This window comes from Mastomys coucha, unplaced genomic scaffold (assembly GCF_008632895.1).
Source record: "Mastomys coucha isolate ucsf_1 unplaced genomic scaffold, UCSF_Mcou_1 pScaffold22, whole genome shotgun sequence".
Taxonomy (NCBI): domain Eukaryota; kingdom Metazoa; phylum Chordata; class Mammalia; order Rodentia; family Muridae; genus Mastomys; species Mastomys coucha.
In genome coordinates, this window is record NW_022196905.1 from 132871372 (window position 1) to 132878382 (window position 7011).

Sequence of the window (7011 nt, forward strand, 5' to 3'; positions counted from 1 at the left end):
CCGAACTTCACAAATGTATGGGAAGCAAGATCCCAAATCCAGAACCTAGGCCAGCTCCACGGCAGTCTGACTACCTGTTCTTCCACATTACCGCCCACATCTTTCTTTTTGTATGGTCCTGGGTTTACTACAGGTGCTCCGCAGAGCGGCTGCACTGAAAGCCTCCCATTTCTTCCAAGTGATATATTTTCCTTATGGTATATCTCAAACACAATATTTTTTCAAAAACAAACAAACAAACAAACTTTTGTTTTCTTCCAGGTACCAGAAAAATTGATTTCTTTTTTTTTTCTCTGTGTGTGTGTGTGTGTGTGTGTGTGTGTGTGTGTGTATGGCTGAGTGTATATAAGTGCACCAAATGGGGCAGTGCCAGAAGAGGGCGTGTAATTGATTCCCCTAAAGTGAAGTTACAGCAGGCTGTGAGTTGCCTGATGTGGATGCTGGGAACCAAGCCCCAGGCCCTTTGGAAGAGCAGCTACTGCTCTTTCCCGCTGAGCCATCTCACCAGCCCCGCAGCTACTGCTCTTAACTGCTGAGCTGTCTCTCTAGTCCCCGAGGTTGTTTGTGTGTGAACATTTCAGGAGAGTAAAGCAGAGAAGAGCTTTGAGTCCTTGTTTTAAAAAGACGGTGTCTTCTGTCCTTCCCTCCCTACCCCACTCCAGGCCAGGACAGCTTATGGGAATACCTTTGTCTACTTTCCCCATGGGAACGGTGAGATGTCCTCATCCCCACCTCCACATCTTTTCCAGGTGGTAGGTTTCTGAAGTGCCTGAACCCAAATGCTTATAATCGTCCCGTCTCTGGTCTCTTGGAGTATATGCCAAGGCCCCAAGAGGTCCACTGTTGGATTTGCTGCTCCTTGTGTGTGTGTTTTTCTATTACCTAGTAATTAATTTCTAATTAATTAGTAATTCTATTTTATGTGTTATACTGATATGTCTTTATGTTGCTCTTAACGATACAATCCTTTCATCCATGTACATCCATCAGTAGATGATATTTGTAGCGTTGGGACCCTTGGACTATTTTATCACAGTATTTGAATTACAAACTGCACGTTAGTGTCGTGTAATGATAGTCATTCTTACTGCTCTTATTCTAGGGTACTGGGTCCTCTCCTCATCTAGGAGGACTTTTGAGGTGTGGGGGTGCAGCCTCTCAGGTGAGCACCCAGATGCCCTGCGGCCGGAAGGAAGGTCCTGGTATACTGTCATCTAAAAGGAACTCCAGTTGTTTCCATGTCTGGCACTGTTTTGATAATATTTATTCTGTGCTGAAGCTACAGGAGGTCTGCTGTTGGGAATAGCCAATCCCTGGTGGGACTCAAGTAGCCACTGGGAGAGTGTTCCAAGCCTCTTCTGGGGTCACAGGGGTCTGTGACCTTTAACTCTTTCTTCATTAATGCTGGGAGTTGAGGGCCAAGGGGGTGCTTGTGTGCCTGCTTAACATTTAGTTAGGGCTGGCTTACAGTTTCACAGGTCCATTATCATCATTGGTGCTAGAGGAGCTGAGAGTCCTACATCTTAATCCGTAGGCAGCAGAAAGGGACTACTTCCAATTGGGCAGAGCTTGGGCATAGGAGACCTCAAAGTCTGCCCCCAGTAAAGCCTTACCCCGTCCAGTAAGACCACACTTCCAAGTAGTGCCACTCCCTGGGGCCAAGCATTCAAAGACATGCATCTAAGTGGGCTAAACCTAAGTTGTTCTTTCCTGGGATTCATGGCTATTTGTACAGGCCCAGTCTTTTCTCCTTCCAGTGTTCAGAGGATTAGGATTAATTCATTAAAATGGAATACATTAAAACTGAGACACTTGGTGTGCATTAAAACTCATTCCAGGAGAGACTGGAGGACCGTGTTGATGACGTGAGCTGCGGTAGGGGTAGGGAGCTTAGGAAGTGCTGAGCACCCATTCTGGATGCCAAAGTTTTACTCTTTTATGATTATTTTTCCTACTAACCAATGTTGTTGTAAGGTTGGATTGATATGTGCCTTTTTGTTGCTCTTAATACAAACCTCACATCCATACAAATCCATCAGCATATTTTATTTATATTGGGATAATTTGGACTTTGTTACTACAGTATTAGTGTTATATACTATATGTTACTATCATATATTAATAGCCAATCTTATTGCTCTTATTCTAGATTAATTTCACATATACTGTGGTTACACACATGCACAAACACATCTATTATGCATTTACACATGCATATATTGAATCTTCCAGAAAATTTCCAGGATTTTGTGCTTTTTTCCTCCTAGTAAGACTTAAGCAAGTTGAAATTTGATGCAATAATGTTATTGATTAACTTAGGAGAAAATGGTTCTCTTTATAAGCTTTTCAACACTAGTGGTATATGAAACTTAGTCTTTCTATGTGCCTATGTGAATTTTTATTTTATCCTAAGTTCTGCCTATTTCCTTTACAAATTTTGTGTCCAAGTGAAAAGCCACATGCATATAATATCTATGCAAAACTTAACCCATGCTTCATTGTTACCTGCCCCCCCACACACACACCACATAAAAGATCTTGAGTGTGATTGGCACCTAGGATACGTCATTATTTGTCACTTCCTGGTTATACCTTCTCTTGTCTCCACCTCCCAGGATTTCAGCTCTCTGAATGAATATTTCTGTGTCTCCTGTGTTATCGTGACATACATTAATACACGTGACAGAGAATACATTGACTCTGTCAAAGCCATTTCCTCCAAAGGAATAACAACTTACACTCCATCTTATATTTGTATTCAGTTACTCCATATGTTCATTAATACTGTCTGTCTATCTTGTTATTTTGTTTTATGGGTTTTTTTTCTCATTTCTAAATGTGTTCTTCATTTTTTATAGTTACTGAGCATGTACGTTCTTACTGAATAAAACAGCCTTTCAAATCTCTTGCCTAATTTTCTTCCAAGGCCTCTATCTTTTCCTCCCTTGTGAAAGGTGATTCGATGTATGTAAGACCTTTGATCTCTCCCACTGGGCCACTCCATCTTTTTACCGTTCTTTTATTTGATGAATTATATGTTTTTCTTTTTTAAACACAGGTTTGTGTACAATTAAAGAAACCACTCCATTTCCTATGACACCTTTTGAATGTCTTAGTGTGCCTTTAGATTTTTATACTTAGTATCTATGGAAATTATCTCTTACATGGAATGAGGAAAGGGTATGCAGATATTTGTAGCCATACTGTTCCTCTGCTGCTCCTGTTGTTTTCATAGGAAAAGGAGTATTTCTCTCTTGCTGTGCAGCCCAATTTCTGTCATCTATGATCTAAAAGACATGAAATTATTGAAGGGTTCTGTCTTCATATCCACAGCTCTATTCATTTTATTGCCAAGTTTATAAGCTATAGCTTTATAATATATATGTTATATATATAGGCATGTTACACATCAAGATGTGACGTTTGTGGTAGATTCATGTATGATAATGGTTCTAACTTTTTTGTATAAGTTTACTCCATAATGTTTACAGAATGTCAGCATCATTTCTCATAGGGCATCTCTACTATGATGTGAGATATGAATTCAAATATATAATACAAATTAAGATTGAACTCTTCTATATTGAAGTTACCTAGAATTGCTGACATTCTCTTTAATATGTTCCTTTTTGATACCTCATTACTTTTGATTTTTTTTAGTTCCCCCTCCAGCCTTTTTTGAAAATTGTATTTATTTACTTATTTTTGTATGTATGAGTGAGTGAATGAGTGAGACAGACTATATGGATTCCAGAAGAAATTGTTTCAGAGTCATTTTCTCCTTCCACTATGTGGGTCTTGGAGATCAAACTGAGGTCATCAATCTTGGTGTCAAGCCCTTTGTGTCTACCAGAGAAACCATCTTGTCAGCCACATCTTTTTTTTTTTTTAAGCAATTTTTTTTTCATTATTGAGATCGGAGATTAGGCAATGAATTTTTAGTCTCTTTGTTGTTTTATCTAATATTGTTTATCTCTAATGAAGATTGTGTGCTCATTTTTAACACTAGGATTGAATGTATCTCTTTTTAAGTTTATTGGCTTATAATTAACATGATTTACATATATTTTTGTTTACTAGCATGTTTACATTCATAACCCCAGTACCATAGCCAGCAGAATTAGCATACCCATGACCCCTTGTCTTTTATGGAGTCCTTATACAAGCCCTCCTTTTTAATGTTTCCGCCCATCATATTTTATATGATAAACATTTCTTTGAACAAAAGAAAAATATGACAAAAAATTATATAGCTTAGTGAAGTATCACAGGAACACATAATTACTACCACCTGTGTTAAAAGATAGATGCCCTTTGTAACAGGTAAACCGTTTGGAATGGGTTAACGTAACAGACCCACCACCCCAAAGCTAACTACAGATAGCACCTGCGGCTTATGCTAGAAGGTTGCCCACTTTGCTTTAACCCATTGTGTTGATTTACATGAGGAATGTCCCCCACAGGCTCCTGTATTTGGACATTTGGCCCCCAGTTGTGCTGGGTTGTGCTGGGTTGAACGCGTACGAGGTTTAGCCTTGTGGGAGGAAGCACAACAGTGGGCAGGCTTTGAGGATTTATAGCTTTGCCCCGCTTCCTAGTCTCCCTCTATTTCCTGTGCATGGATCCAAGTGTGATCAGCTAGTTTCCTGCTTCTGCCATCGTCCCATGCTTTCCCTGCTGTGATGGACTCCCATTCCTCTTAAGCCATAAGCCAAAATAAACTCTTCCCTCAGTTGCTTTTGGTTATGAAATTTTATCATAGCAGCAGAGGAGTAACTGATACAGCCACTTCCCTGAGAGCTACACTGCTGTGCTTAGTAAGGCCTTCATTTAGGACTTTGTTTTGGGACCACCAAGGTTCATGTAACCACTTCTACCTAAATCCATGTTGCTAAGCAACAGCCACTCCATGTTGACTTGGAAGAAAGTACTTTTTATTCTCTTTAAGGTGTGGACAGTCCTACGCACTAAGCCACACATTACCTGATTGTCCCTGCTCCGTTTGTCACTCCAGAGTGTGGGGGGTTGTGGGCACATGGACACTGACACGTCTGAAGAGAGCCCAAGTCCAAGACACCATTCAGATTAAGAGCCTAGGTCCTAGAACCACACAATAAATGGGCAGAAGCCAGGGGATGCATGGACAGCTGTGAAACTGGGCTCTAGACAAGTGAAGAAGGCCCAGATGGTAAGTGCGAGATATGCAGGTTTCAGTGGCTTCTACATCTACACTTCTGGACCACCTGGCCCAGATTTACCATGGCCTGCTTTCAGGTTTCTTGGTATCATCCCTATGACAGCCATATAGGTTACAGTAGGGCACATGATATTGCCCAGCCAATGAACTTTGTAAGGGCCATAGCTTGTATCTCTCATCACTATAACACTGTCACACATATTCATGTACTTTATCCCAGTAGCCCCTCTTACCCCCACACCTTTTCCTGCAGCAAAGCACCTGATTGGACAGTTCAAATATCCCCATTCCTGCAGAATGAATGCAGGGAAGAAGGTCAGTCTACAGGCAGATCCATCTTAATTGTGGACTATAAGTAGCTCCTGCCAGCCACATTTCCACGGAAGCAGATCCTGATCCTTGCCACCAACTTGATCCTGGCCATTGTCTTCCCACAGCTCCTTCTGAATATGAGGGTTTGAATGTGTGCAGAGAATTTCATACTTGGTACTGTTGCATAATTGTTATAACATTTATTAGTCAGAGTTGTCTAGAATCACAGAACTTATGAAATGCCTCTATATACTAAGGGAATTTACTAGAATAATTTACAGCCTGCAGTCCAACTAACCCAACAATGGGCAGCTGTGAATCGGAAGTCCAGGAACCTAGTAGTTGCTCAGTCCTATGAGGCTAGGTGTTTCAGCTGGTCTTCTGTATAAGCTGGAATCCTGACGTAGGTTCCAACAGATGTGCTGGCAAAAGTGCAAGCAGATGAAGAAGAAGGAAGACTTCCTTCTTGCATTGTCATTATGTAGGCCTCAAGCAGAAGGAATGACCCAGATTTAAGGTGTATACCACCATACCTGGACCTAAGCTATTCTTTACTTGGAACTTGCTCTGTCCCAGGATGATCTTGAACTCAGAAATCTGCTTGCCTCTGTCTCCTGAAATTAAAGGTGTGTATCACCTTACCTGGACCTAAGCTTTTTGTGGCCACTATGCTTCAAGATCCAGATCAAAATCCTGTGTCTTCCAGCCTCAAGATCTGGATCACAGGTGAGCCCTCCATTTCTGAATTGTACTTCATTCCAGATATGGTCGAGTTGACAACTGGAATAGCCATCACATAACTTCAGTTTGAGAGTTTTGTGGTTATAGAGCTACCATAATATTGTGTGTTGTTGACTAAAATGCTGCGTAGCGCACAACAGTACCTTTGATTAGCAGGGCGGAGTATTAAAATGTGTTACAAACATGTCATTGTAGCCCTTATTACACCCATCAGTCTTCACACAATGACTATGAAACCTAACACCTTTCATCCTTTCTTCTGATTGTATCTCATGCAAGCTAGATTACTTGTGAATTTTAACAAGGAGTCCTAATGAATAGATTATACAAAAGCAAGCGTCACAACCTTATCCACATTAATTCAATTCAAGCTAAAAAGTTATTTCCAACTGTACATGCTGTTGGGCTATTACAGATCTGTTTGTGATGACGGTTATTTTTGCTTCCTTACTTGATGGGATATAGAAGACAAACTCCTGGGTATGTCTGTGAGTGTCTTTATCTGAGAGAGAGGTTTAAATTGAGTTCCGAAGATACACCCTAGAGGTGAGTGTCACTATTTTATAGGCTGGAGTCCCATAAAGAATCAAAAAGGGGAAAGTGAGCATACACACAGCCATTTTTCCTGGGCTTCCTGACTGTGGATGTAGTGTGACCATCCACCTCAGACTCCTGCTGTCACACCTTCCCTACCATGTGACCATCCACCTCAGACTCCTGCTGTCACACCTTCCCTGTCATGTGACCATCCACCTCAGACT

The 7011-nt window shown here is 41.0% G+C and overlaps 1 protein-coding gene across 1 annotated transcript in view; it reads left to right on the plus strand.

Moving 5' to 3' along the window:
* The window catches only part of LOC116068637 (zinc finger protein 883-like), a 29609-nt gene that overhangs the window by 473 nt on the left and 22125 nt on the right, over window positions 1–7011 (plus strand). The window lies entirely within an intron of this gene.